Below are 23,691 nucleotides of genomic sequence, written 5' to 3' on the forward strand. Positions count from 1 at the left end.
TAAATCATATACATATATGTGTGTGTGTGTGTGTGTGTGTGTGTGTGTGTGTACAAAAATGCATAGGGCTGTTTCAAGTGATTTAAGAAACATTCTAATAGAATGACAACATTGCTAAACATGTAACTGAATTAATTCTAATCTAATCTGGTTAAAATGGTGACTCCCTCTAGAACAGCAGACCCTAATACCCAAAAATGAAACAACAGAACTGAGCACAAAATAACAATGTTTAGATTTAAATGTCAGTCAATGGAAACAGAACAGTGATGCTGCCTTGCTTTTGACCAATGTGCTTTTAGGTTTACTAACCTGAATTGGACTGTAAAGACCCTTCTCTCTCTTTCTCTTCCTGTGTGTGTGTGTGTGTTTAAATCACTCTCCTAGTCTACGGAAACTGCTTCATCCTCTGGCCAAGACATCTGTCCCTTTAACTTAACGCTGTAGTATGACAAGCCACTTTTATGGGAAAGATGGAGTTGATTCATGACATTTAGGGGTGGTTGGCAGTGTAATATGAAGTGTGGAGAAGAGGCGAGGGTTGTGAATTAGCTGAACCAGAGGACCGGACTGCTTTATCAGAGAAGACGGCTGAGATCAGATAGCAGACTTGGTAAAAGTAGCTATGCAGCTCACCCTGAGTTGGTTTAAAGCCACCTTCCTTCTACCACTATTGTGCTGTTCAGCAAAATCAAATGGGTTTCATTAAGTGCAGTGTCTATGGAAAGGGTGCTGGCGATTAAAATTCACTATTGAGACCTAGTGAGACCTATAACACAATCCATCCTATGACTAGCGTTGTCTGGGTCGGTACTAGGTACCGATAAGCAGCTGCCTTGACTTTTGTCTGTTTTTATAGTCCCCTCTCCTTGATTTCGAGTAGACGGAGGTTTTCAGCCCAACAGTCCTCTTTAGATTTACTATTAGAACTGATATTCAGTGCTACATTCCCAATTAGATTGACATGCTTAAAATCAGTTTGTGCTACAAGGTCTAAGGATTGTTGTCCGCTCATTTTGTAAGTATGAATAATAAACAAAAAAGGAAAACAAAAGAAAAGACAAAGCTTTCTCAATTCAGCTTTCAAAATTTGAAGATTGAATGCGGCTTCTCTTCAAGAAATTACATGTGTATCTTAAATAATCTACATCGTAAGCAGCGGCCTATGGATTTCTCAAACGATACTCTGTTTTGCTAAAAACAAACAAACAAAAATCTCAGGATGTCTTTTGGGTTTAAACAAAATCTCAGCATTTGAAATAAATCATAAGATAATGGAATAAAAAAATTATGAAATAAAAAATGAACCTGCATATGCCAAAACATTTAAAAAAATCAAGTAAATACAGAAATTATTGCACAGTTAAAGGCTCCATATAAAATATTGTCTAATGTATCCACTCATAGATTGGTGACTTATACCAGCTCCAAATTAATTTTTACTTTTTTCCCCCCTCTTCTTTAATGTCTTTATCATTCTCAGATGGCAGTTTCTTAGGACAAAACTAACTCAAACCATTAACTTGAAAAAAAATGAAGGAAAAAAAAAATAAAATAAAATAAATAAATACCCCAACAACAAACAAACGGAAAAAAACAAAAATAAAAAAACAGAGTATCCAGCTACCCCTTTTATAATCAAGGAATTGTATTTTCAGGGCCCATGCCCTCACCTCTAAAGTCGCCATCTCTGTTCTTCATACCCTCCCCGGTGACGTCACTAGTGCCTGGCTCGGGTGAACTGGTGGTGGACAGGCCATCGTCAGAGCGCCCTGTCAAAGAGCCAGACTTGTGCATGTGGGTCTTCATGTGGCGTTTCAGTTTGCTAGCCTGAGAACAGGCATGGTCACACAGTTGGCACTTGTAGGGTTTCTCGCCTGTGTGGCTTCGCCGATGAACAACCAGGTTACTCTGAAACTTGAAGGTCTTGCCACAGAACTCACAGGACTTTGACTTGGCCTGTGTCTGTGGCGGGGGGGGGCTGTTAGGGGGGCGGTGGGGTGGTGCTGTTAGGGGGCATGGGAGGTAGCGGAGGGGTGCTCAGAAAGGGCGACTTCGGGCTGGGCTGGAAGGGGTTGGGATTGAGGAGGCGATGCATAGGGTTGGCACGGCTTGGTGACAGCGGTGGAGTGGAGTTGTTGTTTCCAGCGAGCTCTCTAAGTCGGCGGGAGAAATCCATGGACTGGGACTCCATGGCCATGGGTGTCATGCGCATCACTCTCTCAAAGGCACTGGGATGCTGGGAGATTAAACCCATTTCCTCTGCGCTAAGGCGTTCTAGGCGATGGGGATCTAAGTGATGGCGAGGAGGGGGGCTGACAAAGGGAGGCGTATTAGGCAGGCGGTTTTCCACAAAGCCTGGTGGGGGCTCTCGGAGTAGGGGCCCAGTCATCCGTAGGAGGTGGAAGGGGTTGTTGTCCCCTAAAAAGTTGGTTAATGGGGACTGTGGTATGGATTCAGCACCAATGGGGGGAGGAATAGTGATCCGTGGGGTCAGGGAGGTATTTGAGGGGTTGGTCTCCAAGTAGATGCGGATCCCATGCATGTTCTGAGCGTGCTGCAGGAGGAACCAGGCGTTGGTAAAGGGCTGTTTGCACGTTGTGCATATGTAACTCGAAGGTTCATCTCTACCTGCAACCAAGCAGAAAACAACAAAGATCTTTATTTGTGTTTCAGTTTAAAACCTCTGCAGGTCACTTTCACAACAATTGTGTCAGAATGCCAGAAATTTAGGCCTGGTAAATAAACCACTATAATCAGATCTGACTTGATAAAAAAACGAGGCATAGGGTCAAGCATGATTACATGTTACAAAGAACAAAGGTTTGAGGTATCGACACTTTGGGCAATGGCCATTTTCGTGCACTCATCAGGCTGTCACATGAACAGGGCAACTCATACTTAACAGAGCTGTGACAAGTGCATTTCCATACTGCTCCACGAAGGGTTGGTGCTATGGGAACATTGCATTCCCCATTTCAGCTTGTTTTTAATCTTCGCTTTTACAAACGGCTGACTCATTGTAGAAGCATAATGCCAGGCAAGAGAACTCTAAACTGGCAAATCCTCCAAGCACTGAGACTGGCCTAGGATGCCAGAGTAATATGCCACCAAATTTGAAAAGTACAACTTATACTGTGATTTACGGGATTCTCATCACTATGAAACAAATAAAATTAAGTTGTCTCCTCAAAGAAACAAAGAAAAAATGAGAGAGGAGGGTGTGGGTTGGGGGAAGGGGGAGCACACATCAAGATAAATGGTTTCAAATAAAGAGTGAAAACACTGCCTGTGATTTAAGAGGCTATGGGGGGAAAAAAGCACACCGGTGTGAGTGTTAAAGTCTGTGGCATTTAAAACAGCTCAAGGGTATTATTTACTGTTCCATTAAGAATTTCTCAAGATTGTTTTTGTTACTTCGTCTCACGTTTTTATCTTATTCTATAGTTACACTTACTGGAAAGCCCCCTCCCTTCTTAATGACATCACAAAAAAAATGGCTCACTAGTGAATTAATTGCACAATTTTACTGATAACAATTTTATTCCATATTTCAGGTATTTTAATCATATAATTAAATACCAGCAAGTAAATGTGTGAAGTCTGCATACACTCTGGGTTCAGGTAAAGTGTGAACAGTATCAGTTCTCAGATCAGAGGATGTGTTAAAAAGTGGCTCCTGTGCTTGGTGTGGCTCTGGAGCTTTAACTGTACATGACTAATTGATGCTACAACTTCACCGTTACACCGGTTTCACCATGCAAAGGGGACTCATTACCATTGCAGCACAAACAAGCGAAGTGTACCGAGTATACAATGAAAAAGGATGCTAAACCATCTCTGCTGTCCTCCAGGGGCACTGGTGTTAAAAAAAAATCTACAAAGTCGAAATTGTAATTGTGCACTAGGAAATGAGTTTCATTTATTTATTAAATGAAAGCTTGCTGTTCTGACCTAATGCGGCAATTTAGGATACACAGAAAAACATATGCTGCTGTAATTGTTCGGGTATTTGATTTCTGGCTGTGCTTTTTGTACCTTTATGAGTGTTTTCATGTATATGTATGTGTGCAAGAGCAAGCGACTGTAGATAGAACAATGGGGCGGCAGTCACAGGGCTCGAAGGAGCTGGGACTAGGAAGACCTCATGGGTGTCTATTTCAATCATGGCTATTGTGAAGGATCAAAAAGAGCAGAGAGAATGAATGGTTAGTATCTGTTCTAGCATTCCTTTACATGCTGCCGAAGAGCAATGCTAAACAGGGGAGTATGTTTTCATCTGAAAGAAATAGAGACAAGGGATTATCTACAGCAGTAGCCTAAAGCTCCATCTTATTGGTGTACTGAGATGCAATATTTCATCAAGGAATTTGAACAGTAAGCACACAAACATGTAAATTAGTAAAAAAAGGAGTAGTGCTATGCACATATAAAATTTTCAAAAGTGCCACATTAACAACATAAAAAAAAAATGCACATCCCAAAATGTGATGTTTTCTTCTGCCGGTATCATAGCATCCTATTTGTGCTTTCGAGAAATATCATCATCAATAGTTTGAACTTCAAGTACTGTTTGGGGTCTGACCCAATGCCATTTAATAACTAAACACACACACACACACACACACACCTTTAGAATTTCCTAATGACTTTTCCTAATATTATAAAAATCTGATTATAAACAAAAGTAATAATATGCTTTAAACATCCTCAATGAAAAATCATATATTCTTTTTTAGTGTTTAAAATAAACAAATAAATCATATGCTAACATCAGTTTCAGATTGTTCCAAACACTAAGAAATACACTCCAACCACTGTTTTATTGTAAGCTTCTACAATTAATTTTTTCTATGGTCAAAGTGACCTCAAACAAATTTACTATATTTGTTTTCAGACACAGTTCTAAAAAGTGCATATTTGCTTTATGATACGTTAAATTTGCAATAATGATTGCCTATTGGATTTTGAATAACTCATGATACTAATTAATAAAAAAATGCAAATGGGGAGAAAGGTATATTTTATAATTACTGTTAAGATTTATACTATTTGAGACCTCAAACATAAAATACGAAGTCACTCACGAGGGTTAAAACAAAAAGCTTCCGTCAGATGATGTGTGTTAGCTGATATATATGACACAGAAAGAAATGTTGAATCAATGCCCTTTTAAATGTAAAAACCTTTGAAAAAATAAAACATTTTCAAGCACTTAAATGCATTTTAAAGGTTCGCTGAGAAAAAAAAATGCATTCACCACTAGATGTTATTATGTGGCTGATGTGCATTCATAAGAACATCTGTTTACCTCTACTGTTGTCCTGTAAAGCCTTTGACTTAATTACAATGGACAGAGCGTAAGCTCCAGCACAATGCCCCCCACCCCCCACCCATATATGCATAAAACACACACACAACCCTCCAACCTCCTCTTGTTGTTTTATGGCAGATGCTTTCAAAGACTAATGCTCCATGTAAAGGAGGCCTAGAAAACAAGTAGCGTCTGTGTTTACCAGGCACTGTCCTTTTCCTCTGTGTGTGTGAGAGAGAGAAAGAAAGAAGAGAAAGAGAGAGAGCCTTTCTCTATGCTAACTACCGGGGCATAAAACACAGGCTACTGTACTAGCTGATACTCTCGCAGACAAACAGAAGTCATCGGGGGGCCGAATGTTCATTGCTGCTCCACAATTAAGACGAATCAGTGGCCGCTGCCTGAAATGATATTTGTGGCCGTGCTGAAGGGACTCGGGCGTGAGTTTATTGAGAAGTGTTCAGCGTCCGCACTCCCGAGGGGATTGGAGTCCGACGCAGATGGCAAATAAAGTATGCAGCCCGAGGCGAGAGCACATTATGCTAATTCTAATGTCAGCTGTACTTTAATATACAGCTCTATTTAATCACCCTATTATTTCACATTTCCATATGAAAAAAGGAAGAGAGAGGCAGAGAGGGGGATAGAGAGCGGGAGAGAAAACGTGCAGCACTTCTCTTGCTACTAACACTACGAGTATGCTCAGGTTTAGGTGGATGTGCCAGCATGGGGGACTGTAGCTATTCACTATTAGATTTTTGTATCAACACACGTTTGCACACATTTCCGCCTAAAATAACCATAAGGAATCATTTACACCTAAATATCACAAGACACACTTTTATACAGGTAATATTTTACGAAGTGATACATAAATATTAAATGTACTAATACTAACTATGCACCTAAAACACACACTCATAAATACAAAAATGCATACATAAATGCAGACATACCCAAGACCCAAAATAAAACGGAATCTGCAACACATAACAATCGTAACGTGATTTCCAAAAAATGTAAAAAAAATTATGTGATTTTATTGGATTGTAAGTCAGGCTTTGTTAGGCTATGGAATTATTTTTGATTGATTATATTGTTAATTTTATTAATATTTTTTACATATATACCCACACACATACACAATTATAAAACTAAAATTTACTTTAAAAGATTACTTCAAAATAGCATCCACTAATAAAACTAAGATCATAGTTATGTATACAAGCACAGATATGTACACATTTACTTTTTTTTTTTTTCATTGTTGTAGTGCATTATGATGATTCAGATTTCTCAGATTTGGAAATGAAAGGGCCGAATAGCAGCCTGCCCATTCTGCTGATAAGTTTTGAGTGATTAGTTTCTCATGCTGAGCACTGGCTGATTCTATTTTCAATTAGATATTCCCAACGAGGCCCAGCTGCCAGGCGGGAGAGGAGAACGAGGACAGTATTGTGTGAAAGTGTGTGTCATCGCCAGTATCAGTCGTGCATGCAGACCCCAATTCAATTAAAGAGAAATTATCACTAATAACAATCGTGGCTCTTTGCACACACCGACTTAAACGGCATGCAAATGCCGGGCTTAAAGACACATTAACTGAAAAATAAAAAGATGACAGTTAATAGGTTTCAGCGTCGCACTGAGAGGTACAATGATCCACTTTAGCTTTCATCCTGAAAATGAAAAAATAAATAATAAAAAAATAAAAGAGGAATAAAAATTATTCAACATGCATTCTCTGCAATTTGACCACTTTATATTGCAGTTCACAGTCAGTGACACAAATTTACCATGACGCTTATTTTGTGGTAGTCGTTAATAGCGACAAGGCCAATGTTTGGGCGTAAATTACACCTGAAGATGTGCTTAGTGAATGGATTGGCTTTTGTTGTTTGCATCATAAATGTGACCCCGGACCACAAAACCAGTCTTTAAGTGTCAATTTTTCAAAATTGAGATTTATACACCATCTGAAAGCTGAATAAATAAGCTTTCTATTGATGCATGGTTTGTTAGGATAGGACAATATTTGGTCGAGATACAACTATTTGAATATCTGGAATCTGAGGGTGCAAAAAAATCTAAATATTGAGAAAATCACCTTTAAAGTTGTCCAAATGAAGTTCTTAGCAATGCATATTACTAATCAAAAATTAAGTTTTGATATATTTACGGTAGGAAATTTACAAAATATCTTCATGGAACATGATCTTTACTTAATATCCTAATGATTTTTAGCATAAAAGAAAAGTCTATAATTTTGGCCCATACAATGTATTTTTGGCTATTGCTACAAATATACCCCAGCGACTTAAGACTGGTTTTGTGGTTCAGGATTCACAAACGAGATTAAAAATAGACCATATCATCATATTTAAAAAAAAAAAAAGAGTGAGAGAGAGAGACGGTTAAAAAGAAAAAAAAAAGTTTGCTTTGGCATAAATTGTTGCATAGTTTATATTATTTGCTTTGAAAGCATAGGGTGAATGTGTGTGTGTGCGTGTGTGTGTTAGTGAATGAGACACAATCAGATTGTCTTGCGAGGACAAAGGAACAAAAATCTCCAGGAATTTGAGATTTTTGACACAATAAAGGCAGGTTATTAATTGACAGGGAGGGGGGAGGAAAGGGATATAGCATCTTTTAATGAGGTGCTCATTTGCTGACAGTGGTTTTCACTATAGGGACTTAATTTAGGCTGTCATTAAGTTATTATCTAGCGTAAAGAATTTTGCCGTCCTGTAAGTAGCGTGTTGGGTCTGGAAGCTTTTCTCTCTCTATTAGTGGAAGCGTGCCGCGCTGGCCTGGACGGCTGCCTGTGTTTTGTTTGGCTGTGGTTCACACACAGCTTTGGCAGGGGGCTTCTTGGATGGCTTACAGAGGAAAGAAGGAAAAACGCGCGCAAGAAAGAAAGGGAGAGCGAGAAACTAGCTCACTCGTGCACGGTAGCTTTTCTGAGCCCACGAGGGAGTCCGGTGTCCCATTTTCGGCATTTACAGTTACGCCATCCAAATTTCCAACAGAAACTACTGTCATAGTACAGTAAAGACAGATCCAGAGAGAGTCACGCCGTTGACCGAGACGCCTTTGAGACATAAGTGCTTCATCATGGTGGTCTGGAAACGTTTTTCAGCTTGAAACAAAAATAAAACGAAGCTGCTGAAAAGTGAAAAATTACCGTAATTGTTAATAAGAACAGGTTAAGGGTGCTTGTGTAGAAAACGCATTTAAGAGCACCGTGATGTATTAAATTTGGCAGCTTAGAATTATGGGTAATTTTTCTAAAAGAGTAACATTGAAATCACATCCCAGACTACACTGTTCCTTCATATTCCATACATTACATTTAAAAAAAAAAAAGCTCAGTACATCCGATGCACATAATTATGCAGATTCTCCAAAGCTTACGCTTGTTTAGAGTAAGGCGCCATGCTTTTGGGGAGGCCCTGCCTCATGCAAACAACTTCTGAGATGTCTCTAATAAGCTCCACCTTCATCCCCATCCTGGCCTGCTCTCCCAGACTTTTTTTTTTTTTTTGTAATATTGATTAATGATAATTTAGAGGGACTAAACTCCACAGGCCTCGGGATGACTATTCCGTTGAACTAGTGTGGACACCCTGCTTGAAAATTAAGTTAGATTCTCCTCGGATAGATATGCAGAGCGACGCATGTCCCATTAATTAGGACTCAAGCTGCTGTTTTGCAGAGCAAAGACAGGTCTCATGAAACATGGCGGCAGCCCCATTCAAGCGCGGCGTCTGGCTGCAAAGCACTGCGCAGCTGAGTGTAAAGAATCGCCACACGTCTCTATTCAACCAGATGAGCGCATCAAACAGAGACGCAATTGTGAGGCAAAATACTTGTCTATCTGAATCTACGGAGGGAGAGCGAGAGGGAAAAAAAGCAAATTGGAGTCCCTTGTGAGAACAGGAAAATAATCCATGGATACGTAAACGACACAGCACGTCACCTCATGCTAAATGCTATACGCTAACAAAGCAAGACTCGTAAGATTAAAAACAAAATGAGACTGTAAACAATGGTAGAACTAAGATGATGTTATGGCTGCAGGATTTCAACACTATGGCTAGCCTCCCTTTGAGGAACCCAGGGTGCTGGATAAGCATGTAAATGAGGGCCGCATGCATACAGTAACGCTGGTCTCTTGTATGATGAATGCCTTCATACTGTAAGGAAGAGGTGGGTGGTGCAGACAGAGAGGGGAGAAAGAGAGATAGAGAGAATGAGAGAGCCGCACGGCATTGTGGGTCTTCCCTGCTGTTCCTCCCTGGAGTACTGTGATGTGTGCTCTTCAAAAGGGCTCCTGTCACTGTCACTGCTTCATTTAAAGTCAGACTCCCCTGAATTTGCATCTTGCAACGTCTTACAGGACATGCCATATGCCGTCCAAAAAAGACAATGCTCACAAATAAATTGGCATCCCCAGCCCCCATCTCTCCCCGGCTCAGAAAAACAACATCTGAGGATGTGAGAGGATGTTGTTTTAAAGATGGCACACAACAAAATCCAGCCACCGTATGTAACAAACCAAACAACAAAACATCACCTCAGGTTCGGGGAGAAAATCATCTGGTTAAAAAAAAAAAGAGAGAGAGATTTTTATAATGTATGTCTTTATACCCGTATGAGGTGTGAGCGGGAGAAGCTGGTTAACGCCGTTTCACGGCGCAGATCTGAGAAGAAATATTCGTCAGTGTTAATTTAGCCGGGTTTCCATGTACTGGAATCCTCCCAGGAGCGCACGCCGGCCCCGAGCGGAGACTTCATACCTCACAGCCCAGTCGGAAAGTGCAATAACGAATAAAAATGCTCATTACCAAATGATTTCAGTTTTCTCTATGATTCAATTTGCAGTAATTACTGTGGCCCGCGCTAATAAAAACTGCTACAAAACGCGAAGGTCAACTACCAGTTAGGCGTGTTCATTTTCATCTCAATGTATTCATCCTCAGCGCCTAATGGCCCAATTTTCTCCCCTCGCTCTTCAATAAATATTGCTGGAATTACAGGTTAAATAGCTAAATTAAATCATGGCTATTATGGAAGGCTGCACCAGTCGGTGAGGGAAACAGGTTTACCTCTAGATCGACAATTGCTGGGGAAGTGCCAATCCCTAGACAGTTTAGGATTAATGTCAACTGTGTCAAGGCCATCAAATTACAGCGTTCATTCCCCGCTCTACACTCTGTGTGCTGTGAAATAAGAGAAATGTATGCAAATGCCTTATTACGGCAAAATCAAAAGGGTATTTGTCATGCGCTGGAACAGATTAGGCTTTTAAACAAACTGTAGATGCAAGGTAAGTTCGAAGAAAAGGGCTTAAACATCTGATTTGAGAAGGAATTGTCTTAAGGTCAAACTTTTAAATACTTCGCTCGAAGTTATAGGATATAAAACAACCAAGACGATGATGGTCGAGATGCGCTGTGAAAGGTTTAATTGCCAGCCACCGGGTCTTGGAGGTGTTTTTTAATTGCTCGGGATGAATTTTGTTCCATCTGATTACCCAGCATACTCTAATGACCAGGGCTACTTATGACAACTGCAAGAGGTGCAGGCGGATATTGAAGCTGGGAGGTAATTTGTGTAATGACTGCAGAGACCGAGAGTGGAGAGCAACTGATTTGGTACCTTCATTCATCCCAGGCTTCCTGACTGGAGCACTAGGCAGCCTGTTTGTGAAGAGTCTCCCTCATTATCCGTCCTCTCGCCCCTTAACGTTTAATTAATATCTTAACCTTTGGAGTTATTTTGGGAGACTCTGTCTTTGAGCAAAGGGAAGAAGGAGAAAAAATTGGTCACATGGGACTACAAATCCCACTTCAAAACTGGACATCCTGTTAACCAGGACTTACTCAAGATAACTTTGGAATTTCCAGAGTGTTAGAAGTCTCCCTTTCTGAGCTGGAGTCATCTCTCTTTGAACTGCCTGGAGTTTTTCACACACAGGAGTCCTTAAATTATTAAGGTCAAGATTATATTCCTTGTATTTCATGGTACCTGCAGACTAGGCGGATTGAATTCCAGCTAACAGACTGACTCTCTCCAGCGCTTTGCTCTGTTAAAGTCTTCCTGTGAGAGGACTAAAAACAAGAAACAGAGAGGAAAACACAAAAACAAGTACTCCGTGTTGCAGATCGATAACTCCAAATGCCATGAAGTAGGCGGCGCAGGACGAGAGAGTCCGCCGCGTGAGATAGAGTGGACCTAGGAGGCTAAGCCAGACCTGACAGCCCACTTCTGGGCCCGGGGTGTCGGAGCGCTCCACATTTGATAGAGTCAATGTCACGACAAACTGATTTGCATTTAGAACAAAGATGACATGAGCCCTAGGCACAGGGTGCCTCCCTCCTGTCCACCCAGCTTGTGGAAAGTTTCCTGACATTTCTTGCATTATTAAGCCAGGGGCTTCATTACCATATGTGTGATCTGGGAGTCTCCCAGGCCTCTAATTCCTCACCTTGAATTGCTAATGTCTTGTTTATGACTATCATGGCAAATCAGAGGCAACAATTACATGCAAATCAGTCCTGGCGCATTGTGCTGCTGTGAGCAAAGCTGTGGAAAGCCAGATCTGCGCCTGCCCCCGGTTTCCCCTCGTGCGGAGGAACGCTTCGCACTTTTACACACGTGACGTACACATGTAGGAAGAGCTACACCTGCTCCGCAAGCCTCAAAAAGGAGAGATAATCGTGAACTATAAAGAACAGGGACGTCCTTAGCCGCAAAGTTACGCATCTCAGAGTGTTCTCAGCGGAGACAGCAACGTCTACCACAAAGACAGTGGGCAGATCTGAGGGGGAGAGATAGCATTCAGCAGGGGAGCAGGGAATCATGGGTGATTTACTAAGTGTAAATGAGGCGAAGGAATCTAGAAGCAGCTGTTTTTTTACAGCCTGCTTGACATACTAGTGCAAACCTGGACTGGACAGCGCACAGCCATTTCCCACAGCTAACATCTGCTTTACATTCTCTGCCTCCTATCTGCCAAATCCCCAACTGGACAGGTTGAGTTCAAGAGGATAAACACACTTCAGCAGTTTGGACAATACTACTTCACTACTTTTCACCCACTTTTTTTCCCTATTTTTTTTCTTTCTTTTTTTCTGTTAATTACATACGTCACACCTTGTCTTTATTTTATTTTGTCATTATCACCAATTTTATTTGTAAGCACATGTGAGAAACAGGACTGGAAATGATGGGAAGAAAGGGGTCACAAAGAAAAGATTTTTGAGAAGTAGTCTTGTTTTTCATTTTTTTCAGTATTTTCAATACCTAAAAACCCTTAAACAAGATAAATTTACTTGAAAAACAACACTGCATAAAATCTGAACTAAGAAATTTTCATGGATTACATCTTGACTAAAATGTATTTTTAAGAATACTTTTTAACAATAGAATTTTTGCAGCACACAAAACCTAACTGCGATGCTACCTAGACATTTTTTTGCAAGCATTGGATCTTCTTTAACAGCAAACGGTAAATCAAGTCTGAGTTTGTAACTAAGAGAGTTCTCAAAAATGTTCTCCACAAGTGATTAGCCATTTTGACTTATGCTGAAGTTGGAGCATGGAGCCCTTACAAAATGCCAAACCTCTACTCCCAAAAACCAACACGAACGTCCATTATCCTGTCATAATTTCACGCAAAGGATGTTATTTATATTCATCTCTGACAGGAAAAGTGCGTGACCGTGAGAACTGACATTTATATGACTGTCTGTGTTAAAGCTTTTCCCCTGACTGACAAAGACGCGCTCTCCTCTCCTCACTACACTAACCCGTGTGGAGCAAAATCTGGGTACATGTGGCAGTGCCACGGCCCATCTCCTCACGTGAGATTAGGGGAGGCAGGGATTAGGCAGGTCGGGAGGGGGTACGGAGCTGAAGGGTTACTGGCATTATTTCTTATGAATTTAAATGAACCCTGAGCAGCTTAGGAAAATCAGAATGAATTAAATTCATTAACTCACCCAGTGACAGCAAAGTGGCAAGGCGGAGAGAAGAATTAACAATTTCTCTCCAATGAGGTCATGTCATTCCAAAACAGGCCAGCGGTAGATAGGCGGGGAGTGTGTGCAAACGTGCGTGTGTGGGTCAGAACTTTGAACATCATGTCAGGAAACCGTGGCTCGCTGGGTCACTGTCAAGCAGAGGGAGCTAAAGGAGAACAGAAGGTCTCATCTTCCTTCATCCTCTCTATGGACGGGGGAAAGGTGGAAGTCAAACTGTCATTACCAGTCCACTGGATTTACTCCCTCTGGAGAACATCAGCTTTTAAATAAGGTTTTAAAATTACCATAAGTGTGCCCGTGTGGCCGAGTGTGCGCGACAGTGTGAAAAAGGTAGATGCTTTCAGTAGTTTCTGGATGAGGAACCTGAGCTAATGCGGAAGGCCTAAGTCAGCAGCTCTGTGTATGAAAGCCTGTGTCATGTTAACAAATTAAAAGGATTAGAGGTGAATGGGACAGACATGGCTTAACATCGGCATCAGGCTGGTCAGCACTGGGAAGAAGGGGGGGAGTGAGGAAGTGGGCAGCGTTCAGATTAGATTGGGGGAGGGGGGCAATTCAAACCTCTTAATCCTGCTACACAGGTCTTAAGTAGCACCAGCTTCACCTGCCTGCCTCAAAATGCAAGAGAGAACTTCTCAGAATTGCAAATGTTGTGGGTTTAAAACATTAGAATAGAATCAATAGAAATAAGTAGTCATAGCAAATTAATGCAAAGATCAGGTTAGGCAAAATTCAGAATTGAAGAACTGAATGTTTAAATTTCAAAGCTTTTTTAAACTCAAAAAAATCTTTGCCAAACCAACAATCAAAGTCTTGACAAAGTTTGCTTTTCTAATAAAAAAAGTAAAATAAAATAAAAAATAAAAAATTCTATTAAATTCATCTTCCTTGTATATAAAAAAATTGCAATTCTGCTTACCTCAATTCAAACTCAGGAATTTAAATCTTAATTAATTTCTGAATGCCGCATTACCCTGGACGCTAAATCAGACAAAAACATCAAAAGTGACTGGCAAGGTAGTTCACATCCATTTAGTGAATATTAACAATTTTAATAATTGTTAAATCGTGGTCTAAATGTTTAAAGCGAGGATGTTTGTTTTGTTGCCACTCATGTCATGTTTTTGTCTAACCGGGCACATACCGTGTTTTTTGCATCGATGCCATGACTTGTACTTCCACTGTGAACAACACCATAAGCCTGATTTGCACGGGACTACAAACCAACAGATTTTTGGACAGCCTCTTCAGTCTGCCCCCATGCCAGAGTGAGAGGGTCCAAAGTGTACAGGCCCAAGAGGGAGCATCCCCACATGATATGCCTCGCTTATTGGCTCAACTCTCTCTCTCTCTGGCTCTGTATGATATAACAAGTCTCCAGTCTTTTGGGGCACAGGCACTGCCATTGCATCTACATAATAACCTGTGAAAATGTACTGATGTATATTCAATAAATAAATAAAATAATTAATAAAAAAATAATATTAGTAACAAAGTACTTTTATCAGGTACCCTGCAGGACATGTGACAAACTGTGCTCCCATTCACTTAAATAACAGAATGCAATATGAACTCAAATATTCCTCATCAAATTCTTCCAAGACCACATTATCTGGCCTATGCAAATCAAATCAGATTTGATAGCTAATTTATTATTCTATTTTTATTTATCCTAAAGTAAGTTTAGGGAAAATATTGGAGACAGAATTGATACCTAATTGAAACAGCAAACTCTGAACTATATAAAAATCCTTTAAGTTGTTTCAAAGAACTAAAAAGGAGCTTGTGAAACTGTTGTGCTATAGGCAGAGATTTATAGAAAAATCCAGCATCCTGAGTTACTTCTTAACTGACTCCTGCAATTGTCAGACTAATGTATGAGGAAGGTGACTCAAACATCTGCCTCACTGATCGGTCTGTGGACTCCTAAACACGTTTACAGTAGCCTCAGAAGTGGGTGTAAAAAATATCTCCAACGGCAGAGCAAAATTTAGGTTTTGGCTTGCGGTTGGGCACCTTTATTTATCCAGCAATTTTGGTGCAGAGATGCCAGCTTGGGGGAAATTCGAGAGAGGTGCATTTCATGGGGTGCATGAAGCCAGGTGATACTTGCATCCGAAAAAATGAGCAGGATATCTTATGAAGCATAATCATACTAACAGAACAGCTAAATCCCTTACTACCTTCAAAAAATAGACTTTTGTGAGCATTTGCCTTACAATTGTCAATTCACTCCGTCTCTCACTGTTAAAAATCCTCTTCATTCTCTTTCTGATGATGTGCATTGCCTAAAAAAAAGTCATGTAAACAGGGTCCTAATTGCTAAAAAAAAAAAATCTTCACGAAAAATGCCAGAAGTTTAAGGATACTTTTTTTCTGTCTTTTCAGGAACTTTCTGTGTAGTAATAGACGTTCCAGAATGGCTAACAACACTTACAGCACCTTTAAAATCCATTAGCAGTCAACTCATAAGTATACTTGAACAAACCTGTAAGTGTTTTTATGTGGTTTCAGAGGCAGCGTCTATGCGCTCTGGCTGAGTTCTCTGTGTTTACACTGCTGAGACAGAGAGAACCTGTGCGCTGTGTCCTGGAAGAGCAGATTCAGACCAGACATGGGTTAGAGTAGGAATTGAGGGGCTGGAGAAAGGGGGAGGATGTGTGTCTTCTATCTTAAACGGCCCTTATAAGGGCCTGATCACACGCAAGCTGCACCTGATGGACTGCGCTGTGACAGGGGGCAGCTGAGACTGTTGGACCTCAGGAGTGGTGAAAACACACACACATACACACACGCACGTACATAAACACATGACCTGTGTGAGAGGTGCTTCCTATCATCAGGCAGTCAGGAGTGTGAAAGGCTCGCTTTAACAAGCACCTGTAAAATGTAATCAGGCGTACCAAATGCACCCAATAATCGCGCCAGCCATTGTGTCCCAGCCCACTCTGTACTTCAGACCGGGGAGGAACAGCTAGCAATAACGTACTAATTGCACAAGCACTTCATTTCCGTGGCACTCGGCCGCACTGCAACTGAATGTAAATGTTGTTTTAGAGCAACACACAAAAAAGACTGTAACTAAAGCCTTTCTGCAAACTGCATGAAATATTTAAATCACTGAGCCAGACCAAACACGGAGGATGATGTAGCTGTAATTAGCAAACAAAACACAGAGGTTTGTGTACTGACAGGCCGGGAAATTTTAAAACGCACGCTCGAAGGGGGCCAGGTCTGTCTTACCCAGGCAATGTTTGGTATCCCTGTCTGTAGAGCATTCAGCTAGACAAAATAATAAGAGAAACTGGGTGCTCCAGTCAGCATAAACAAAGTACCCCTCCCTGTGAGCACAAAGAAAACATTTTCTCATGGGATGATTATAACCATGAGTTGAAGTTGTAAAATGACCCCGATGTCAAAGAGATGATGATAATCACATGACTCTCAGCGGCATGAACGCTGGCATGCTCAGCGTGTCAAACCACACGCTTGAAAATGCTCTTTGTGAGTGAGATTTTAACTCTCTGCAACCAATTTTTTCCCTGACAACAAAAATAAATGTCTCAAAATGGTGAGCATGATTACAGGAGCCATGAGCTGCTCTCCTTCTGTTTAATTCCCAAGTGAAAAAGCGAGTTGGGAAAAAAAAAAACGCTTAAAAAAAAACCTTAAGAAAAGGGCACAGCAGAAAGTAATGCTGGAAAAAACATGTCAGAGACTGTAAATGGAGGAAAGGGTGGTGGTAGTGGGGGGTATGGCATTCACACAGTATGCCTGTCTCCAGTATAACTGAAACCAGGCCCTCTCCCATAACCAGTCCAATCTGTTTTCATTTGCCAGAAACAGAGCTCTTCGAAAGCCCCCTTCTCTCCTCCCAAAACCTGGTCCTCAGCGAAGGAAGAACTTTAAATATCAACTCCTCACTTCTAACTGGTCAACCATTGACATTCTAGCACATTATAAACATTGGGACTAAATTCAATGGATTGTTTTTTCAGATATACCTGGTATATGCACGGATATAGGCTCTGGGGACCTGAGATACTGTATCTAGTTAATTTGGTAAAACGGATAGTTCACCCTAAATTGAAAATTCTGTCATTTACTCACCCTCGTGTCATTCCAAACCTGTATTACTTTCTTTCTTCTGTGGAACACAAAAGAAGATATTTTGAAAAATGTCTCTGTTGTCCATACAGTGAAAATCAGTGGGGTCCAGTGTAGTTTTAGACCCCACTGACTTGAAATGAATTAAATGAACAAAAACATTTTTCAAAAAGTATTTCACATTGTGTTCCACAGGGGAAAAAAATATCATACAAGTTTGGAACAATATAAAAATCATAATTTACTCACTTTCAAGTTTGGATGAACAACCCCCATTAGAATTCGCAAGATAACAACCTCCAATAAAATCCAGCTGGTAAATATTTGTTTTGGAGGTAGGTTTAGCTGGTCATTAGTTGGTACAAGCTGCTAGACAATCTTGGACAAACAACAAACCAGCTGGTCTTGACATCTTATGATGGTCAAGCTGGTTTTTGGAACTTCTTAGTCAGTCAACCAGCTAATTACCAGCCAGAAACCAGCTAGCATGTTCCAAAATACTGCTGTCAGCCTACGATAGATTTTTTAAGAAATAAAATGACACTTTTTCTCTAACTTTAACCAGTTTTAACCCCTCACTTTATGTACAAGTCAAATTAGTGTAAACAAAGTGCAGTGTGGATTTAGCAACCAAAAAAAGTAAACCAGCTAAAAGTTTAGCTAGGTTGCCCCAGTCCATGCCATCAAGGAGAGCTGGAACAGAGACACTAGAAATGTCTGGACAGCCAGACACTAGACAACTGGAAAATGCTCACTGTCAAAGAGAGCAATGGTTTCTGGCCCTGCCTCGGCAGAGAGGAAAAAATGGACTTTAAAAAATTGCATTAGCTGAGCTATTCATTTCATTTGAGAGAATTTACATCACTGCCTGGGAACGATGTCACAATAAGAGCCAAAACGGACAGTCTTCCCTTGATTCCAGCTCTGTTATGGCTGAGCGTGGCCCTGAAATAATGTCAAAGTGTCTCAAACACCCAAAGAGGACTGCAAGAAAAGAGACCGAGAAAAAAGGCATTGTGCAAACTGAAAGGATAATGATTCATTCTCTTTTATTCCACATCAACCGGAAATTACTAAAAGCCAAGTGCTTTCTGCCAGTGCAACCCTTGGATTTTAGAGGGTGATCCACATGCATGTTATTGCTCTGCTGGGTTATTGATCGTGAGCAGAGACTTGTGCGGTCCGCCGAGGAGTCCTTCAGAGGTGTAGAAGGAGCACAGAGTGGAGGCCAGGCGGGTCTTGGGAGCCGAAGCAACAAGGGAAAATGGGGGCCTGTGTGAGCGAATTAATTACACGTGCATTTTTGGATGGCGTATACCATAATGAGCCCCAGCTGGGACAGGCATCCAACTCCCTTTAAATGTAACTATAAAAAGCTGGGCATTCAGCAATCCCTTCACAAAGAGAGCAGGGCACTATAAAAGGACCCTGTGATGTGTGTGCAGAAATGTGCAGGGGGCAGGCAGGGAGCCGTGCCAGCTGGGATGGCCAGATGCACATTTTAGACATTGAAGGTTGTAATTGCACAGACAACACCGTCTTGACAAAGGCACTAAAAACCATGATCACATGACATGGGGTAAGGTGATGATGGTCTGTGAATCAACACTAAAAACTGGTTAACAAGGAAATGTATTGTAAGGTTACTGTGAAAAAGTTAGCTAGCAGAATATTAAATAAAAGAGCTGCTTAGATTTACTGACCGACTTCACACCACTCATTTCACACCTCAGGTTTAAACAGGGTTGATTGATATCACTACCATCTAAGGACGAGGCCGATTACCTTCCGCTTTATTTCAGCTTTGCTGATTAACTTTAATGATGCTCATTTAGCCTTGCAATTCTTATCTGATTTCTGAGCCCAACTGAACAGAGAGAGAGAGAGAGAGAAGATCGGTTAGTGCCATCAAGGGAAGTGATGTTTGAATTGGCAAAAAAAAGAGAGAAAGTTGACTCTCCAGCCCCAATTAAACTGGGCTGATGCACTGGCCTCCATTTAATTTAATTTCACATGCTACCTCTCACTTTCAAATTAGGCAGATGGCCAAAGTTCCGCCAGAGGCAAAATTCCACATGGCATCCTCTTCCAACAACAGGGGCCACAGACTGCGGACAGAGCGATGCTCTCAGCCGGGGGTCTACAGATCTCTCCCGACCAAGACGTGGCCACCTGGGACACAAGAAAATCCTGCATATAAAGACACAGCATAAAGACTTAGCATGGATGTAAGTGAACAGGGTGGCCTAACACAACAACTGCCTAACTGCCCACATGCAAATAATGCTTTCCTTAGAAAACTTTGTCCTAATTAAGAGGATAGAGAGGGTAACTAAACAAAAGTGGCTCAATTACCTGAAAGATATGCCTTTCATCTTAAATTTTTCCTTCAAGTCATGCCAGGTGCATTAACACCTTTCTATACAGACAACAGGGGTGCCATCTTAAAATAACAAGACTCTCTTCTCTACTCCACTCAACCGCCACAAGCAATTTCGCTGGATTAACCGGCGGGTTTCTCTGGTGGCTTTGAGTGCTGAAGAAAGTGATTTATTTTTCTGCGTCTAATCAGAAGGACGTGTATTAAAGCACAATAAGTGACTGCCGTTGGCTGAGGTCCAGCATTGTTTACAGCTAAAAGGCCCTTGAGCTAGCAAATGAATTAGCCTGCAAATGGGTGGTTTTGGCCTTCCAACAGGTTGCAACAACAGCGGCTTTTGTCAAAGATATGAAATTATCAGACAAGCGCAGCTATTTGCCAATTTTTGTTGTTCAGGAGTTCAAAAAGTAATCCAATTGATTCTAAGCTAGGAAAACGCTAGTATATGCAGCCATATTGTTTTAATAGATTAAAGGGGCCACTTTTTCATGCCATTTCAAGGGGAATAATTTTATGTGTTTCGTCGAGCTTATTGTGTTTTGATAAAGACAGAGGTTGGATTAAATGCACAAGCCTGAGCCTCTGATGAGTAATCGAGGTGAAAGCAGACACTTGCTCTAGTTTCACCACGCTGCCACCCAGACAGTCCCGGGCGTAGAGTAAATAGTAAAGTAACACCAGAATTCACCCACAGAGGAACAAAATAAAGTCTTGATAGCTACATGTGCCAAACCTAAACAGGGACGGGTGGATGGAAAGTTCGGAAACGGTTGCAGACTCACCAAACGCCAATCGATTCGTCACGGTGAAGGGAGAGGGAAAGGGTTAACCCGAGAGCGTCTCACGGGACAATCGAACGATGCCAGCGCATGATCCCCTGCTCCAGCCAGCGCTTTGATAGAGCGCTTTCTCTAAACTCCACAGACGAGAGCAATTACTGTAAGAGAAGCATGATTATAGGTCTGCCATATCCACACAGGCCTGGCATTTTGCTGCTTTACATGCCGGGGGTTTCAAAAGAAGAAAGACAGAGGACAGTATAAAGCAAAGGGGAAGAAAGGCAGAGGGGGAAAGAGAGAGACCCTGGGGGACAAATATCAGTATTGCAGGATGCATTTCAGCTTAAAGGGGCTAGAGCCATCACTCTGGCAGGATGGAATGTCTAGGGCCTGCTCTGTGACCGTTAGCATGTGAAATTGGGTAGACTTAAAACCCCCTAAACAAGGGGATCAACACGTATTCGTCAAGCTGTGCCGCCCGCCCGCGCACACCAGTGCACGCAATCTCCATAGAGTGCTCCGGTCCTTCCGAACGCACTCCGCCACGCTTCCTACCTTCAACAGTGACAAACAACCCCTCCGTAGACTGTCACCGGGCTTTAATTTCACTCTTAAAAGCTTCTCCCCCACCTCTCCGCATGATCCACAAGCTGTGTATTATTCAACCACTGGCCCCTAATCCTCCTGAGCTAACAGAGGGAAAAATTAGCTTTTGTTAAGTGGTGATTTCTCCTGCTAAATGGAAACACACTTTTATGGGAAGCATTCCAGGCTTGAGAGGCTTCATTAGACGGTTTGGATTTAAACCGGCGAGATGGACTAATTCCCTCAGATGCGCCGTGTCAAAAAGCCTGAACGGCCCAGGAGAATGTGCAAATGCTGGGAGGAACCTGCGCTAACCTGGTAATCCCATCCTGTCCACTGCTTTCTACACCCGCCCCATTGTTTGCGGCGCCAATCCACTTTTGCCAAAGCGGCTTTAGAGGGAGGTATAGAGGGACTGCCATCTAGGCCTGCTTAGACCCAGCCTGAGGGGCTTACAATACGCTCTCGTCCCCGGCATCTCCCCCGCTTTACAAATTCAAATCTTCATGGAGACTAGTTCACAAAACAAACACTGTCAGTTTGATGGAGCCTCTGTAAGGATATGCAAAAGGCGAGCCGGGAAGGTGCTCAGTTTTCCTGAATAGCACAGCAGCTTTCAAACCTGCAGGAGGAGGACAGGGCTAAACAAATGCAGATAAATACAAAATACCACTATATACGTATTTGGTTTTGAGAAGTCAACTCTAAAATCTTAAAGAGGATTTAAAAGCTGTTGGTTACCTTGAATAATTCCGCACGAGTGATGCAGGAGAAATCTGTGTGCTGTGTACATCTCTGCTGACAATAAAAGAAACGGAAAAATAAATAAAACAAAGGCCAGCATGAGGGCGAAAGCCACCAGCGTGTGCACAGAGCCTTGCCAGCACTCACAGTCCAAATTAGTGACAAGTTTATTCCCTGCCTGTGGTCAGGAGAGACTAAAATCCCGCTATACGACAGCCACAAAGTGGCACAGGGACTGTTTGATGTCTTCATGTGGGATATAGTAACCTCTTAAAGCTTGTACGCAGTCCAGAGCACACAAGATTACACTCTCACAATTACAGTAGGAGGGAATTGTTTACTTCTTTACAGATCGCTGGGAAGTCAGTCAGTCCGTCGTCTGTGACAAAAACGATAAACTGCAAATTATTTGGGGGTGAATTGAGGCAGCAAAAAGGAAGCTGAATTCGAATTTAAAATGTAAGGAAGAAGAAAAAAATTGTACCGAAACAAATTAAAATAACTGTAACTAGAAAAGCTACAAACTTTGAACATTGACAAATATTGGTTAATATTTTGTTAATATTTTTATTATATTTAATAAATTTACTTTGTGGACCAATGTGAAAGTACATATATATTCCAAAAAAAAAAAGGTTGAATTTATTTGAATTACAGTTCAGTACATTCCTCTTCCTATCATTCCAATTCAACTTCCTGTGGGGTGTGGCCAATTCAATTCAAAGTCCAAATGTCCAACACATAAATTGAAAGGGAGTCAATTTTGGCTGAACTCTGCCTTCCTAAATTAATAATATATGATTTTTCTAAATACCTTTTTTTTCCAAGTATTTCATACAATTTAGTTCCTCTTGCTCAAAGAAATCACTTGCTCTGATGTTTAAAGATGCATGTAATATGAGCGGGATGCTATGATTACACTACCCTTGAGGGTTTAGCGGCATTGTAAGTCTCTCTCTGCCATTATCACAACACTGATGGCACACATGGCAGCGTTTAGAAAACGCCAGGCTTCAGGTATGCCAGAGCCGTCACACGCTCTGTGCATTGCAGCATAGCGCTCATATGCTGAGCGTCTGTTGGCTCAAAACACATCTCTTTGTTTTGGAACCAGCCCCAGAATCCTCATGCTGGTAAAAGTTGTGTTTAATTCAGTCGCTATTTCAAAATGACAAGAAGACCACCGGTTTCTGAAAAAGAAAACGAGAGAAACAAACACACATACACACTTCTCAGTCTTGCTAGCAAGGGCATTTACTCATACACACACAACCGGATACACACACACACATGCATGCATGCGCAACACAGTGTTGTGTGATGACTGTGCCAAACCACAAGCGAGGGGCCAAAATTCCATAAGCAAATGCTTGAACCCAGCAGGGCTTTGACAAAGGGAAAAGAAAAATCAGTGGAAAAGTAACGTTAGTGAAAAGTGTACAAATTGATATGCTTAAATTAAGGCAAATCCCTAAGGATTGAATAAATGGAGCTCATTTCAAAGGTAAAATACTCAGTTATAAAAAAAAAACACATACGTGCAAGTAAAAAGGCATCGCAATTAGAAACATTTTAACAGGTTTGCAAGGAGGAAAAAAAGATCACACAAGCTGACGCTAAGTAAACCAAGAAAAGAAAGCGAAATGTAAACATGTTACTTAATTACATACTAGCAATAAGACGGATTAAACCAATCAGGTGTGAGACAAAAAAAAGGGGGGGGGGGGGGTATAG

The 23,691-nt window shown here is 41.3% G+C and overlaps 1 pseudogene; it reads right to left on the reverse strand.

Moving 5' to 3' along the window:
* Nucleotides 1-1,638: 1,638 nt before the first annotated feature.
* The window catches only part of LOC107751781 (B-cell lymphoma/leukemia 11B-like), a 45,469-nt pseudogene continuing 23,416 nt past the window's right edge, over nt 1,639-23,691 (reverse strand).

The sequence above is a fragment of the Sinocyclocheilus rhinocerous genome, unplaced genomic scaffold, assembly GCF_001515625.1.
Source record: "Sinocyclocheilus rhinocerous isolate Xijiao unplaced genomic scaffold, SAMN03320098_v1.1 scaffold993, whole genome shotgun sequence".
In the NCBI taxonomy this organism is placed as follows: domain Eukaryota; kingdom Metazoa; phylum Chordata; class Actinopteri; order Cypriniformes; family Cyprinidae; genus Sinocyclocheilus; species Sinocyclocheilus rhinocerous.